The sequence below is a fragment of the Helianthus annuus genome, chromosome 1, assembly GCF_002127325.2.
Source record: "Helianthus annuus cultivar XRQ/B chromosome 1, HanXRQr2.0-SUNRISE, whole genome shotgun sequence".
Taxonomy (NCBI): domain Eukaryota; kingdom Viridiplantae; phylum Streptophyta; class Magnoliopsida; order Asterales; family Asteraceae; genus Helianthus; species Helianthus annuus.
The window spans coordinates 94,515,418-94,533,668 of record NC_035433.2 but is presented as its reverse complement, the minus strand read 5'-3'; positions in this window follow the sequence as shown (position 1 = coordinate 94,533,668).

Here is an 18,251-nt window from a genome sequence, read left to right as displayed (position 1 = left end):
ATGAGTTTACAGTCATGCCCTTTGGATTAACGAATGCCCCAGCAGCATTCATGGACATGATGAATTGAATCTGTAAACCATACTTGGATAAATTTGTGATCGTTTTCATCGACGATATACTTATTTACTCCAAAAGACAAAAAGAACATTGTGAGCATTTACATGTTCTCTTAACTTTGTTAAGAAACGAAAGGCTTTATGCCAAATTCTCGAAATGTGAATTTTGGCTGCAAGAAGTACAATTCTTAGGTCATGTGGTAAATCACGAAGGTATCCATGTAGATCCTGCTAAGATAGAAGCAATTACAAAGTGGAAAGTTCCACAAACAGCTATGGAGATAAGAAGTTTTCTAGGCTTAGCTGGATACTATAGACGATTTATCAAAGATTTTTCTAAGATAGCCGTACCATTAACTAAGTTAACCTGTAAAGCCGCTAAGTTTGAATGGGGACCTGGACAAGAAGAAGCTTTTAAGATTTTAAAGCATAGATTGACGAATGCACCAATCTTAGCTTTACCCGAAGGAACAGAAGACTTTGAAGTATATTGTGATGCTTCAAAATTAGGATACGGATGTGTGTTAATGCAACACAAGAAGGTAATTGCGTATGCTTCTAGACAATTGAAAAAGCACGAAGAAAATTTTACGACTCATGATCTAGAATTAGGAGCCATAATTTTTGCCCTTAAGATATGGAGACATTATCTGTATGGAAGTAAGTTTACTGTCTATACCGATCATAAGAGTTTAAGATATATATTTGGGCAAAAAGAATTAAACATGAGGCAAAGAAGATGGATGGAGATGTTAAGCGATTACGACTGTGATATTCAATATCACGAAGGAAAGGCAAATGTAGTTGCAGATGCCTTAAGTCGTAAGTATCATGAGAAACAGAAGCGAGTCCGTGCTCTGAGGTTAAATCTACAAGTAGATTTAATGGCACAAATCAAAGAAGTTCAGAAAACAGCAATCCAAGATGATGCTGAAGGAATGAAAGGTTACCTAAAAGAACTAAAACAAGGAAATGATGGAATTTGGAAATTCCATAAGAAACGAATTTGGGTACCTAAGAAAGGAGAGTTAAGAAATAAGATTTTAGAAGAAGCCCATAAATCTAGGTATACCATGCACCCAGGAAACAATAAGATGTACCAAGATTTAAGAAATCATTTCTGGTGGATAGGAATGAAAAAGGATATAGCTAAATACGTATCCAAGTGTTTAACTTGCTCACAAGTTAAAGCTGAACACCAGAAACCTTCAGGACTACTACAACAGTTAGAAATGCCTGTATGGAAATGGGAACTCATAACAATGGATTTTGTTACTAAGTTACCCAAAACCAAAAAAAAGGTAGTGATGCTATTTGGGTAATTGTCGATCGATTAACCAAATCAGCTCATTTCCTACCAATGAAAGAAACCTTTAGTATGGAAAAGTTAGCTCAACTCTACGTGGACGAAGTAGTATCCTTACATGGAGTCCCGCTCTCCATTGTATCGGATAGAGATAGTCGTTTTACATCTCATTTCTGGAAAAGTTTTCAGAAAGCAATGGGAACTCGACTAAATCTAAGTACCGCTTATCATCCACAAACAGACGGACAGAGTGAAAGGACAATACAAACGCTAGAAGACATACTCCGAGCATGTGTAATTGACTTTGGTGGTAATTGGGATAGCCATTTGCCATTAATTGAATTCTCCTATAACAATAGTTATCATTCAAGCATCGAAGCTGCACCATTCGAAGCACTGTATGGACGCAAGTGCAGAACTCCAGTATGTTGGGCAGAAATCGGAGAAAGTCAAATATCAGGTCCTGAAATTGTACAAGAAACTACTGACAAAATATCTCAGATCAAGGAAAGATTAAAAACGGCTCGAGATCGTCAGAAGAGCTATGCAGACAATCGTCGCAAGCCACTCGAATTCCAAATAGGAGATAAGGTACTTTTAAAAGTTTCTCCTTGGAAAGGAGTAGTACGATTCGGAAAGAAAGGAAAGCTAAGTCCGAGATATGTTGGACCATTCCCAGTGATTCAATGAATCGGACCAGTTGCTTACCGTTTGCAACTACCAGAAGAATTGGCTGGAGTACATGATGTATTTCATGTATCCAATCTCAAGAAATGTTTAGCAGATGAATCCCTGGTAGTACCTCTTCAAGATGTAGAGGTGAACGAAAAATTAAAGTTTATAGAGAAACCACTACAGATCGAAGACAGAAAAGTCAAGTTTCTCAAGCACAAACGACTAGTGCTAGTAAAAGTCAAATGGAATTCAAGGAGAGGACCAGAATACACTTGGGAACTGGAATCGGAAATGAAGCGAAACTACCCTCATCTATTCCAGTAAATCTCGAGGACGAGATTTTTCTTAAGGTGGGGAGGATGTAACAACTGTCACGAAAATCCATAATTAGGATGGTAATTAGGTAATAAGGAAACCCTAATTGAGAAACCCAAGTAATTCCGCATAAACCCTAAAATTTTCATAACAATCGGAATCAGGATTAGGGCCCCTAAAACTCAGGGGGGGTTAAACCCTATTGACGTTTATCTTCAAAACTTGCTGGAGAAGTAAAATTTTCGTTGATTAACAACTCATCCAAGCTACTGGGACACGAACCTACCCTACCCTAAATTGTTACCCGTCGCGACACGCGACAGGACCAGGTCTCCCTGTCGCGACACGCGGGGGAGTCCAATTTTCAGATATAAATAGGGGGCAGTGGCACTTGAACTTCGGTGTTACTGCGACGTCCAAACTCATAATACACACTGAGTTAGACGTAAATCACTATCAAACACACATGAATCATCAGGTGCTGCCACAATCAGGGTAATAACTCGATCGCTATTACGATTCAACGTCCGATCGATTATAACTATCCAACGATAGTCCGGGTGCTGCTCAATTGAGCTTGTACTTTGATTATTCGTCGTGATTTCGACTTGAATATTTGAGTGCTGTTCGAATTCGGACTATGCTCTGTTATTCGTTGTGAATCCGATTGAATTATCGAGTATTGCACTGATTAATCGTTGTGAAAGTTTAATCTCGTGAATTGACGTAACTGCTGTATTAGTTACTAACCTGTGTGTGTGCATTGTGTTAAATTAGGTTTAAGCAAGGCTAATCAGTAGGCTTATATCTATTGCTCGTTAATCTGCAATGTGAGTCATTCTTCTTTTTAAACTGTTTTCTCACAGTTTGTGAGTAAGTATTACAATACCTCAAATTATTTTCAAGGTTATAATTACAGGGATTAAGTCTTTGTAATCACCAAATTACAGCTGGTATGTGGGGTATTGTGCACATTACTGTTATTATCACTCTATGTGAGTGAATATTACTCTATGTGAGTTATTATTACTCTGTGTGAGTACATCGTCACTATTTGGGCAACGGGACCAAATAGTGGTATGACCACAGTCACAGAAATGAATCGAGTGACAAATACCCATTCTTGATAATTGGTTGATAGAAACATTGTAATCGCTCTTAATACTGTAAATTATAACTAACGGGTCGTTTTAGAAAACAGAATGATTCACTCAGTATTTCCCCGCTGACAAAACCTTTTTCAAACATGTTTGGGTGATCTGTGTGATCCAGGAAAAGTGCAGTAAAGCACTATCAAGCTCAGAGAAGTGGCTCAGTATAAATAAACCAATAAAACGTGTGTTGAAAAATAAAGATTTCTGTGTGAAATCAACTTATTGTAAATTATGGGATTTATCCCTTAAACTTTGTGTAATATATTAAACGAGCATATTTCACGGATAAAAGATCCTGTTATAAAAAGACTTCCGCTGCCACATAAATTAAATACCACGGGAACTGTCTCGCGGTTCCCCGATTCCGTCCAAGGTGGGTCGAGGAGCCGTGACAGTCGACTAAACACGCTGGTCTTTTCGCTTACACGGTAAGTCGAATCATACTCACTGGTATGGGTATTTTGTTGAGAACCCAACCTGGTATGGACCGATGCTCTTCGATGAGGGTGCACCTCGTCTCGATATTCTCTTCGATGATTTTCTGACTGAGTATACTCGTATCTCGAAGGAGATCTAGAGTAAACCTTAGTTTCCTCGATCTGAATTCTGGATGGACCAGCATGTTGTGAAACATGAATTGCCGACGGTGTCTTGGTACGGGATGCAGGTCTCCATGGTTGTGTTTGAGGGGCAGCTTGTGCACACAGCTGTGTATACACAGCATTTAATGCTCCCTGAGATCTGACATACCAGGAGATTGGGGTTTCTCCTGGAGGCAGAATTGAACTCACAGGAATTTCCGGTTGTACCCCTGGAGTGACAGGCTCGTTTGGGTGATTATCAGCAAATTGTATTTCGTTATCGTCTGATGCTTCTTCGACGAGACCGTCAACCTGAGTGTTGTTCACAAAATTTGGCTGAGGGCCGTGCTACTGATGAGCTGAAGTTTCTTCCATTTGCAAATGGAATCAACAAAATGAATCGAAAACGAGAAAGGTGGATGAAAAAGAGGAAACGGTGGGCGCCAATAAAGAAACACTAGTTAATTGACCGGAATCAGATTAACTAGGGGGTCAGATTCTGCATAAAAAGGGTGGTTCTCTCTCACTCGATTCGAATGGACAGATCCTCTTCTCCGGCGATTACTGCAAAACAGAGCACCGTTAGCCTCGTCAAGGGGAGGACGGAGGTTCTCTCCTTGACCCGACTCCAGCGTGAGAATAAGTATGTGTTATGGAGAAGAAGAAGTATTGACGAAGTGTGTGTAACTTGAATTTCATACCTGAATTATCCTCATATTTATAACCGGAAGTTTAGGCGGGAAAACCTGTTGGTGAAAAGTTAACGGAAGATGTTAACCCCGTAAGCGGTTATTTTTCTTCCGTTATCTCCTTCCATCGGATCGTGGGAGCACACGGATCACAATCTTAATCAAAGGCTGGGGAGATGCCACATGGAAAGTGGGCAAATGGAGGTTTTCCCTCAATTCCATGCCATCATCGTGACCCCAGGATGGCCTAGGGTGATGACACGTGTCCAGACGGTTATAACCGTCTGGTAATGCATGGTTGAGTCCTTCTAGAAGATCAAGGCCATAATCTAGTGTGACTCTTTACCGTGTGGTGTCAGTAAATAATATCCAAGTCTGGGTTTTATTAAGCGGAAATGTTTAGCTTAGGATTCTCATCCTTTGTTTGTTATGAAGGCGCAAGGATATATGTTTTTCCTTGTATCGCGCAAGTGTTGCTTGTTATTTTTTCTCTTAAGCTTTCTGTAGGACCAGTTGCGCGGTCGCGCAAGGTCAAAAGAAGGCTAAGAGATGAGGTCATGGTATGGTCCCAAGTACTTGATATGAGGTTTTTGGGACCTTACCCCTTCACCGGAGGAGAAGTTCTTCAAGCCTCATTCAACCGAGAAAATTATCTTTGTCGGAAGTTTTGCTCTTAAAAGAAACTATAGGCTAGAACTTCTTTGCGGTTTTAGATTTCTTGTGTTTCTTGACCTACTTATCCAAGTTTTTAGTTTATAATTTTATTAGGACCTTATGTAACTCTCTCTATTTAATGAATGATGGTTTTCAAAATTATTTGGTGTCTGGATGATGTTGTAATGGGTAAAACACACTCGGGATGGTGAAGGATACTAAGGGAAACTTGAACCAACACCCCATGCACAAAAACAGAGCCTCCCGACAAATTTTTCTTCATTACAGCAAGTTTAGCACGGGCCGTGCTCAGCCAACACGCCCCGTGCTTAAGGATCTGCAGAAAAACGCCTAGTTCAGGTAACTGGACACGGGGCGTGTTCGTTGAACATGCCCCCGTGCCCAGGCTTCTGTTACTTTCTGTTACTGGCAATCTGAACACGGGGCCATGCTCGGTCACCACGGCCCGTGTCCAGATGCCCAGTAACATGAATTTTGTTTTTAACACACCTTTTTACACATTCAATCAACCTAAAAACTTATTTTTGGGACACATTGAGGACAATGTGTAACTTAAGTGTGGGGGGATGCTAAAACCTTGAATTTTGCAAGTCCTAATTACAAGCCTTACACAAAACTTTATTGGAACCGCTAAGCACCCCAATAATTTTTCAAAAAACTTTTCATTTTTTTAACTTGTCTTGGTTTAAATTGGGAATAACAAGTTCTAAAAAGGTTATATTTTTACGAATTTACAACCGATAACGTCGTGATAAAAAGAACCAACATAAGAAAATTATGAAACGACATGACAAATCTAGTTAAAATTTGATTATATATACTTGATCACATTAAAAACCCATTCCCACAAAAAGTGAGTTTTAAGCCTTTAATTGAGCATACAAATACACATCTTTAAACTAAATGCTCATTTTTTCCCACAAAAAGTGAGTTTTGAGCCTTTAATTGAGCATACAAATATACATCTTTAAACAAAATGCTCATTTTTCGTTTCTTGTGTGAATAGCCGCTTGGTTTCTTACGACTCTAGAACTTGCCATGACGATACATTCCCGGTCCTTACCAACTTAAACCCAATTAAGTAAATGATGGAGGCATTAGGACTAACCCTTTTTTTTTCTTTCAACACCATTATTTTTTTTACCACCTACCCACAATTCCCTTAGTTAACCCCTTTGAGACTAAACCTTTTCATTTCTAAACCCACAAAACAAACACTTTTACCCACCAAAAACCTTTTTTCATTTTAAACAATTTATTTTAGTAAAAGGCTCGGTTTTCATGTGACATTCCTTATCAAAAAAAATGATGAAGCCTAGCAATAAACAAACACGTTCATCAAAAGAAACTTTGTTTGAAAAATGCTTCGTTTGAATAAAAAGTCACAAAAACAAAAATTTTTACGAAAACCGACGTCGCCCTTTTCTACTAACCACTAACCCGAAACCACCTACCTTTAGCCCAAGCCTAACCCTTCCCCAAGTCCTCTTGATATTTACAAAGGTTTATAGTTAAAAAGGAGGAGGATAGATTGCTTGGCAAGCTTATGGTAGAAGTAAGTTCCATGCCGGTATCGAGTGTTTCACAAAAATACATCTTCGGCCGAGTGTTGAGTGATCTCCCGTGAGGTATGTGAACTTGTATATAAATGGAATTTTAAAAAGGCATTTTATGCCCAAATAAGTAATTTCTCTTATGTAATGTTCTAAATAAATCACAACGAATAGGATTGCAAATAACATAAAAATAAAACTTAATAAAGATCTTGGAATCCCGACACTCAAGACAAGCCCAAAACCTTCTCTTCTACCCATTCCATTTGGGTGTGTAAGCCACATTAAAAAGAGTTTTGCTTGAGGACAAGCAAAGATTCAAGTGTGGGGGTATTTGATGTGTGTAAAATGCAACATATAAATTACATCAAATGAGGCATAAAACTAACCCTATTTTAGTACTAATGTTGGAAAAAGTGTGCTTTTGTCTTCCTTTTGTATTTTCAAGATTAAATGAGCGCAAATGAACAAAAGAAGAAAAAATGCAGCTAAATCTAACACAAATCCAAGAAAAGGAATAAATGTGGCATGCCCGGCCCCTCGACAACATCTTCCCAAGCAAAAACAAGACATCAGAAGGCTGAACACGCCCCGTGCCCAGCGGACACAGGGGCGTGCCCAAGTGTCTGCAGAAAAAGACAAAGTTGTAGAAGCTTCTATCTCCCAACACGGGGGCGTGCCCAGCTCCACACGGCCATGGTCAACGTTAAGATTCGCAGAATCCAAGCAAATCTTGAGAGTACAGATACGCTTCTTCACATGGGGCCGTTCCCATCGGACACGAGGGCGTGGTCAACTAATGCAGACAAACTGCAATTAATGAAGAAAGAGAAAGTGGATGAACACGGGGCCGTGCCCAATGGACATGGGGCCGTGTCCGGGCTTCTGTGCAGGCTATAAATAGAGGTGCTTGGTTCACTTCAAAGGCAACCCTTGGCAAACCACCTCTCTCCCACTTCACCCACACTCCACCACCATCACAACACCCACATCCACCACCATCATCCATCATCCATCATAGAGTGTGTGTAGTAGTCTCAGGATCCAAGATTGATAGTAAGAGTTCTTGACAATCAAAGGCCATGTTTGCCTAAGTCTCTTACATCACTTGGTGAAGACAAGCATTTAGTGTAATACTTTTGTTTTTTAATCTTTTCGCACTTTTTATTTGGTTCTGTATTAATGATTTTAATAACTAGTTTCTTATGTTGAAGGTGAAACTTCCTTATCATTTGTCCGTGGTGTCTTGGCGTTATTTTACTGTCTATATAAAATAAAAGATTTACACCATTCATATCTCTACGGTCTATATTGAGATATGTTGGCTACCTGGTCGGGGGTTAAGGGAATGGTTTGGTAAGGTTCTTTCCTTGTTCAGTGTATAGATCCTGCAAGGACCTGGGTCAAGCTTACTAGGACCTCCTTCAATACCCACTGGTATTGGATGGCGGGGGTGCGAATGGCTTGATCCCCTCATATGTAAACTACTATTAATACATTAACCTGGCTACTTGGGATTGTATCCCTGCTGACTCAAACCACTTAGCCGAGGGTAACGTCACCTTCAAAAGAGGGGCCTACCACATTACGCATTAATAACTTAATTAATTATCTTTCAATAATCCAACCCTTTAGGATTGTATCCTTTCTGACTCAAACTACTGGGTTGAGGGTAACGTTACCTTCAAAAGAGGGGCCTACTACTATAACTAAGATAATCTCATATAAAGTGCAAAAGTGCGGAAAACATCAAAGGTTACACTAAAGGCGAGTCGGATCCAAGTGATTCACCTTGTCTATCTGTTTTTATTTTTATTTTTATTTTCGGCATTTTTAGTTTTTATTTTCTTGTTTAAAACCTTTTTCCAAAATTTTGATTTGATTAGACGTTGATGATAAACCGGCATTAAAATCTCTTGTGTCCTTGGACGACCTCGGTATCTTACCAACACTATACTACGCTCACGATGGGTGCACTTGCCCATATGTGTGTTTAGTGCTAGTAAAATAGCATGTTTTGTAAATTTAAAACTTGACTAAAGTGTTAAAAAGGGCTAAAAATATACGTATAACACACCGCACACATCACCCAACAGCCCAGATCCTCCTTCACACTCTTCGGCTATAAATAGTGGACTTCACCTTCAGGTTTAAGGATCGTTTTCTCTTGCTCTCTCACTAAATACACCCACTTACTTCTTCAAGACGAGTTCTTGTTCTCACGCCAGATGGTGGTTACAAGGGGGAACCTCAACTCCTCCTTGTAACGAGTTCACCGGTGTTGTTTCGTTTTGCAGGATTGATCGAGTATAATCAAGCAGTTTGTCAAGGAAAGAATCGGGATTAACCATTGTTGACGAGACAAATCACATAAGCCTAACCTTGTGTTAACTTAGTGTTTCTTCATTAGTGCCCACCGTACTTATTGCTTTCTTTTTATCCTTTTTTTCTTTCCAAAGTTTGATCAATGGCTAGTCCAAGCTCTTCTTTTCCCACTTTCGGTGAACACTCTCCGTTTGGAACAGTGGCGGACAATGCGCACGTCCAAAACCACCAGATGGACGAGCAAACTGGAGGGGAATACACTGATGCAGGGGTTACAAATGTCCTAGGTAGTGCAATGCACACCAACATATAAACCATGTTGTTCAGAACGTTGGTATGACAAACAACCTTTTCCTTCCACTCCCTGAGGGAGAGACACCAACGTTGTGGGACACGGAATCTCAAGCAGTTTTGAACATGGCGTACATGCAGATGTGTGCACAAGCCCAGCTACCAGCGCAACAGACACCAGTTCAACAACCCAACATGCAACATGTTTCACCACAGTCGGGGCAACGTGTACATTCAACTCGCTAGGAGATGGATTACAACATCGAGTCACACCAACAAACACCCTCATGCGCTACCGCGAGAGGTACTAGCAAGCATCAACGTACCACAGAGATGCCTATCATAGAGTTAGCAACACGCACAACACGCTCGCTGACACAGGCCAACATAATCACAATATAATCATCTCCGAAGGCGTACTCCTGTGCACATCTAGGTCTGCGCAGGATCACAGATGATTGGGAGGATGAAATAGATGAGTTCGATTCGTCATGTCAAGAAGGTGACACAGCGAGTGCTTCTTGCGGACTCCCCACGGGACACGAGGCATACAAATCTCGTACCTGTGCAGGTTTTAACCCGGCAGTAGAGTACGATTTCACCTTAGGTTACAGACCAGCGGCGATGACAGAAAAATCCAAATTCATCAGAGAAATCGCACTGGCCACGTAGGAGAAAACGAAGTTACCACACAACGCGGGGAAAAATAACAGTCTTATAGACCCAGATGATCACCTACAGGTGTTCACGAGCGATGGAGTGGTCGGAGGGTGGCCACTCCCGGTATGGTGTCACTTATTTGTTCAAACTCTTGTTGGCGCAGTACGCGCATGGTTTGATAGTCTACCCGCCGACAGGCTAAAATCATGGACTATGTAAGAGGAAAAGTCCCTTGCTCATTTCAGTTAGCAACGCCATTATACCAGATATCCAACTGACGGTTTAAACATCTGGCGCAGAGATAATGAAGGTCTGGAGGACATCATTACAAGATACAACAAAGAACTCTAACTTGAAGTGGATTCGTACAATGAAGACGATTTGGACGAATAGACTCAATTTGGACGAATAGACTCTGTTCGGACGGATGAACTAAAATGTGGATCCGTTTGAAATTATCTGAGCACAACCAGCCATGTTTTTCAATGATTTGATGATGATTTTGTTAGAATTTTGATCTAAAACTTTGTAGGATTGATTAAAACTGGTTTTCACACAACATATCCAAAATTTAGCCAATTTTAACTGTGAAATCTTTGTAAGTCTGTGTTTAAAGTTCAAAAAGAATTGTAGAAGATGAATAGAAGAAGATATATGCAGAAGATGATGAATTCAGCTCTGAATCTGATGAATCTGCTTGAAACTTTGTGTCTTCAATCCGTGCAATCAATCACCCACTCTGATACCACTTGTGGATTCGCTCTAGGATCGATTCCTTAACCGTTGAATGCGTAGAACACGTATCTTGGGTGCGGAATCCAAGTACGTGTGTAGGTTGAACACAAAGATGTAATTAAATGTTGAGATCTATTGATTGTAGAACGTTATAAAACCACGAAATCAAACTGACAGAGTTTCCCCTCTAAGTCAACAAAGTTACCATGAACAAGACCCTACACTCCTACTTATAAGCATAGCACATCCGTAACTACACATCTACGAATGGACCTCCATTCGTACGGATGCACATATACGAATGAACTACAATGTTACGGATGGACTTATTCTACGAATGGACTTGTTGTTGATTCGTCCGAATGCACACTTACGAATGGCAATATCTTACGAATGAACCTCCATTCGTACGGATCGACTCTGTCCATTCGTACGAATGTACTTTAACACATATGAACTTTATGATCTGCTCAGTTCAGCACCAGACTTGTCTCATCTAATTAAGCTACGATATGTGATTGATGGAAGCAATAGACATATGCACTCATAGATGTGGTGGACCCCATGAAAACTGGAGTAGTATGAAAGATATAGAAAATCAAACGGAAGTGGTAAATTACCTCAATAATCGCCCACGACGACCAGGAGCCCCAAGTAACTTTTTCACTCCCGAGTGGCGAAATCACCCAAACTTTAGTTGGACGGAATCGCGGGGAAATAACCAACAAATCAAAATCAACAATCTAACTTTCAACAACAACCCTGAAATGAGCAACAAGGTTTCCAACCACAACAAGGAGGAAGGGAAAGACTTGAGGATCTAATCACTCGTCTTTTCTCCGAATCCAACAAAAGGTATTTGGAAAGGTTCCTACAAACCGAGGCCGAACTTAGGAACCAACGGGCCAGCATGCAAAATATTGAAAAACAAGTAAGCTAACTCACCCAAAATTTCCCTGAAAGACCACAAGGAACCTTGCCTAGTAATACCGAACCAAACCCAAAAGCCCAAGTAAACTTTATCAACTTAAGAAACTGGAAGGTAGGACCCAATGATGAACCAACACCACCCCAAACCACTACACAAACCACCAAAACACCCATCGCCAAAAACCAAGAAAATACTCAACCCCAAATAACAAACCAACCAAACCACCACCTGTCCCTTACCCTGGTCGTTTACTACGGCAAAAGACCGACGAGCAATTCACCAAGTTTGTAAGCCTACTTAAACAACTTCACATCAATCTCCCTTTCGTGGAAGTCCTCACACAAATGCCAAAATACTTCAAATTCATGAGATACTTTCTCACCCACAAAAGGAAGATTGAGTCAATCCAATAAGTCAAATTGAGTGAAGAATGCTCGGCAACACTCCTCAACAAACTCCCACAAAAGAAGATTGATCCCGGAAGCTTCACTATTCCTTGCTCCATTGGAGGATCACCAGTAAGCAATGTACTTGCCGACCTAGGGGCCAACATTAATCTAATGCCCGCTTCTATGTTCAACCGACTCGGACTAGGGAAGCCACATCCTATGAGGATGAGCATCCAACTGGCGGATAGGTCGGTAAAATACCCTCAACGTGTCGTAGAAAATATCTTGGTCAAGGTTGGGGAATTTGTTTCCCCGTTCGATTTTGTAATCCTAGAAATGGAGGAAGACACCAGAATCCCGCTCATACTAGGAAGGCCATTCCTTGGCACCGCACGGGCCATCGTGGATATGAGTGACAAAAGGTTAACATTGAGGGTAGGTGACAAGGAAATGAAGTTTGAAGTAGGACAACGTGTGGAGGAGGACCCAGTCATGTCACATCCCCAATTTCCACAAGCGGAGTATCACCGCAGGGAGCGTGACATGACCAGGATCAAGCCACCAATCGTATTGAACAATGTATTAAAGTAAATATAAAACTAACCACAATATAATTGGTGTCCAAAGAAATTAACCAAGTTCAAGTTATCAGCGGAAGCATAAAGTTTAAAACCAAAACAATAGTTTAAAAGTTCAAATGTTTAACATGGAACTCAACAGTCCATGTCCCACAACGACCTCTCCTTCTCGTGCAAGCTCCATCTAAGCACCTAACGACCTGCAAGGCATGTAGCAACGAATCAACAACAAAGTTGAGCGAGTTCACAGTTGGTGTTCATTTTAAAGTTGTTCCAAAAACCATAAGTTCTTTCGAAAACCATGAGTTAACCAGTTCCTTGTTTCCCAAACCATAACCAATGGGGGCTACCCCATGTTAACCACTAGACCCGTTACCGTATCGACTACTGACTGAAGACATGTTTATGTGCCCTGCGTCAATGTCTATCATCATTGACTAAGTGCCTAGATCCATTAGTCCACTCCCGTCCTCTGCGGCACGGTGTGAGGCTTGTCAAACCTAATAGCGCTATTTAACTAATGACCCGTTCGCCATTGGCCCGGCGATTAAGTCGATATAAAAATGAGGGACTTCATCATAGAGTTTTGTCTAGTAAGTTATATGTTGTCATCCTTCCTATGGAGGATGGAGGTACGTAATCTACCCAAGGAGAATACGCAGGTTCAATGTTGTCATCCTTCCAATGGAGGATGGAGGTACATATCCTACCCAAGGAGAATATGCAGGTTTTATTTTAGTTCCTTAACCCATTCCCAAACCACCGGGAATCCCATGCCTTGTAGAAAGTGTGAACTCACCTTAGGTTAGCTCGGCAGATACACAAAAAGGTCACTTGAGCTATATGTGGTCAACCACGTCCTAACATGGTTACCATACAAGTCAGGTCTAGGTTCAAGTAGTGCACATAGGTTTACACAATAAACTAACAGGTTTCGAACACGTAATGATCATGGCAAACACATTGAACACGTTAACATATTAACAGTAGCAGTCATGCACACATCATATCCAAACTTGCGCGACTCAAATGATTGGGCTCGCACAAGTTCAACGGCCCAAACATATTGTGCGATTCGATAATTGAAGCCCACTTAACCATCGGCCGAACCTGTTGTGCGTCCAGCACAATCTTGTGCAACTCACAACGGGTTGTGTGACTGAAACAAACCCGACCCAATAACATAAGTAACCCAACACTCACACGGCCCAACCAAATAAACAGAAAATTAACTTGTGCGGTCCAAGGGACTTGTGCGATCCGGAACAGCTTGTGCGATTGGATATTGGGCTGTTCGGCCCAACATCATAACATAACTTAACATATTGTGTGGCCCAAGGTATTGTGCGATTGACATGGTCTTGTGCGATCCACAATACCTTGTGCGATCATGCATAACTGAGTTGTACCGTGAGCTCTAAACAGTTGCACCAAGCTTGTGCGACTGTCTTATGAGACAAGTCCCTTGTGCGATCAGATCAGATCTTGTGCGATCAAGGGTGGCCTTGTGCGATTAGTTGTCTAATCCCCTAATTTCATGCGATCAGTTACAATCATTCAACAGTTTCCTACTTTGCATTCATTCAATCAAAATAACAGTTTCCAAACATGCAATAATCAGTCAAACTAGGGTTTTAACATCAAATTCTTATGAATCCTAATCATATTCAAACCATAAACAACAAGCATAACATTAAACACATTAACCCGGCTCATGTTCTTGATTACTAGCATGCATCCTAACATGACAACACAACAAATCATCCGAACATAAACACATCACAACCAATTAGCAAGCATTCAGTTCTCAACCATCTTTAACGTCATTCGATTATCAACCCTATATTATTCCACACCTATTACACATGTGAGCCAATTATATAAACACCAAACCTTAACAATTTACATCATAATCAATCACATAACATGTCACACCCCCAAAATCCACCTGCGGAGTATCACCGCTTGAGAGCGTGACTGACCAGGATCAAGCCACCAATCATATTGAACATGCATTTAATATTAAGTAAAATAACTGAAAACCATCCATTCAATACAAAAGGTGATCAAACAAATCATCGTTTCAAAATGTAGCGGAAGCATAGTAAATAAACCAGTAGTAGTTAACAGTTTTAAGTGTCATAATAGCTCAACAGAAAAGCCACGATCCTTGTCCACAACGACCCGCTTCTCCAGTGCAAGCTCCAAGTACCTAACGATCTGCAAGGCATGTAACAGAATGATCAACAAACTAGTTGAGCGAGTCCACAGAAAGTAAATGCGTAATAGTAAGTTCGTTTGTAACAGGTGGCTCTACTGGGCCGTTTGTATGTTCTATTGGTGGTGGTGTTCCACGTTATTGGTGGTGGTGTTCCACGTTATTGGTGGTGGTGTTCCACGTTATTGGTGGTGGTGTTCCACGTTGTATAACCACTAGACTACTCGTAACTATAGGTATCCTTCACAACCGAGGATAGTGATCAGTATAAGTATCCTTCACATCCGAGGATAGTGATTAGTATAAGTATCCTTCACGTCCGAGGATAGTAATGTGGTAGTCTAGTCATAGTGTCAATAGTGTATCTAATCAACCTTTCAATCCCATTCCCAACACCCCGGGAATCCCATGCCTTGGTAAGAGTGTGAACTCACCTTGGTTTGCTCGGTATGCTAGGTTATGCACTCACAAGTAATTAATCAAGTCCTATTGTATGCATGTATAGCAAATCAGTTCATGTTCGAAATGATACGCATGTAATTCTAATGTCGTATAGTGCTTGACAGCCAATATCACATATCAATCATGTATCACGTAACCGTTAACCCATTCATGCATTTCACGTAATTCATATGAATATATACAGGATCATGCATCTTTCAAAAACTCAGACAAGTATGGGGGGGGTCTCCCCTGTTCAAAACTCGTATATCACATATAATCATCATACAACCTCAGACATATACTCAGCATATAAATTCGAACATGTGTGATCATATTAAACTCGGACATGGATGATCCTGTTAAACTCGGTCCATGAATAGTCCATTAAACTCGGACAACTTATAATTCACTAAGATCGGACCTTTAACTTATTAAACTCAGACTTCCATTTAGCATTAATAAACTCGGACCTCCATCTTAACATTAATAAACTCGGACAAGCTAATGTAATTTAAACTCGGACCAAGGTAATGAAATTAAACTCGGACCAAGGTGAATGAAATTAAACTCGGACCAAGGTGAATGAAATTAAACTCGGACCAAGGTGAATGATTAAGTTCGGACCAAGGATAAGTGATTATATTCGGACCACATCACTAAGGGATTAAACTCGGACATAAAATTAAACTCGGGGAGGATTTCCTTCATTAAACTCGGACAAGAGGAGAGTTTATAAACTCGGTCCACCACTCTAACATTAAACTCGGTCCATATGTGAGCATAATAAACTCGGACCTTAAGGGGCATTATATTCGGACCATATAACAAAGATTAAACTCAGACTTTAAATCAACAATTAAACTCGGACAACATTAAGCATATTAATAAACTCAGGCAACTAAATCAATCATTCATACGATTATTCAAGTCTAACGTGATTGAATCAGTTACGTTTTCATACGGCTCAAAACCCTAATTCATACATTTTCACAGTGAATGTTCAATTATTAATCAACAGTTCTACATATCTTGCATCTTAATCATCAACCAATGATTCCACATCAATTACACCCATTTCACAACAATCAACCATCAATCAATCAAGAATGATCATATGAAAACTAGGGTTTGCACATATTATAAGAACCAAGGATTTATGAAATCAAATAATCAATTAGGTTTACAAGTATTACAATAATCATAAACAATTACCTTGAATGATTCTAGAGAAAGAGAGGAATCAAACTTGTGATGCCTTGCCAATGATTTGGTGATGATGATTGCTAGAGGATTAGAGAGGTGAAAGTACGTGTTTTTGTTTTGTGTGCAAATGATTAAAGAAATGAGATTAGGGTTAAGTATTTAGGATTTCACTAATTTCCATCTACATCCCTAAGTGTTATAATTTACAAATGCACACCATCTCATATTTGACAAGTTTACTGTTTCATAGTTCCACCACCAAGTTTACACATTTGACAAGTTTCACAAATAACCAACAACTATACACAATCAAACAATCAAAATATATATAATTTCATGGAATTCAATTGTGCAATTACATGAACGTGCAATAAATACGAAATAGAAATCTTGGAAATTCGAGTTGTCACATTATCCCCAACTTAAAAGAAATTTCGTCCCGAAATTTGGTACGCACTCACTGAGGAAGCTAGGTAAGTTACATCGTTTACTGGTTTTCCTGGGGTGTCACATCATCCCCCCGTTGATTTGGAATTTCGTCCCGAAATTCAGTAGTAGTAGCTTCAGCCTCAGTAGTGGATGCATTGGTTCCGAATAACTGGGGATACTTTTCCTTCATTTGGTCTTCGCGTTCCCAGGTGTACTCTGGGCCACGTCGGGAGTTCCAACGAACTCGAACAAGAGGGATTCTCTTGTGCTTGAGGACCTTAACATCCCGGTCCGTGATTTCAACTGGTTCCTCGACGAACTGCAACCGCTCGTCGATAGTGAGTTCCTTAAAAGGAACTATAAGGGTCTCATCTGATAGGCATTTCTTCAGATTCGACACGTGAAATACATTGTGAACTGCACCGAGTTCAGGAGGTAGGTTTAATCTGTAGGCTACTTTGCCAATCTTTTCTAAGATTTCGAATGGTCCGACGTACCGCGGATTCAGTTTGCCTCGTTTACCAAATCGAACCACACCCTTCCAGGGTGAAACTTTCAATAAAACCCGGTCCCCGACCTCAAATTCCAATGGCTTTCTACGCTTGTCCGCGTAGGCTTTCTGACGGTCGCGTGCTGCCGCCATGCGTTGTCGTATCTGCGCAATCTTTTCTGTGGCGTCCACAACAATCTCTGGACCCGTAATTTGACTATCCCCCACCTCTGCCCAACAGAGAGGTGACCGGCATTTACGTCCGTACAATGCCTCAAATGGAGCGGCTTGAATGCTGGTGTGGTAACTGTTATTGTATGAAAACTCCACTAAAGGGAGGTGTTTTTCCCAGCCGTTGCCGAAATCGATGACACACGCTCGAAGCATGTCTTCTAGAGTTTGGATAGTTCGCTCAGACTGCCCATCCGTCTGAGGATGATATGCTGTGCTCATGTCTAAACGTGAGCCGAAAGATTTGTGCATCGCTTGCCAAAGCTCTGACGTGAATCGTGCATCGCGATCCGAAATAATAGAGGTGGGCACTCCGTGCCTC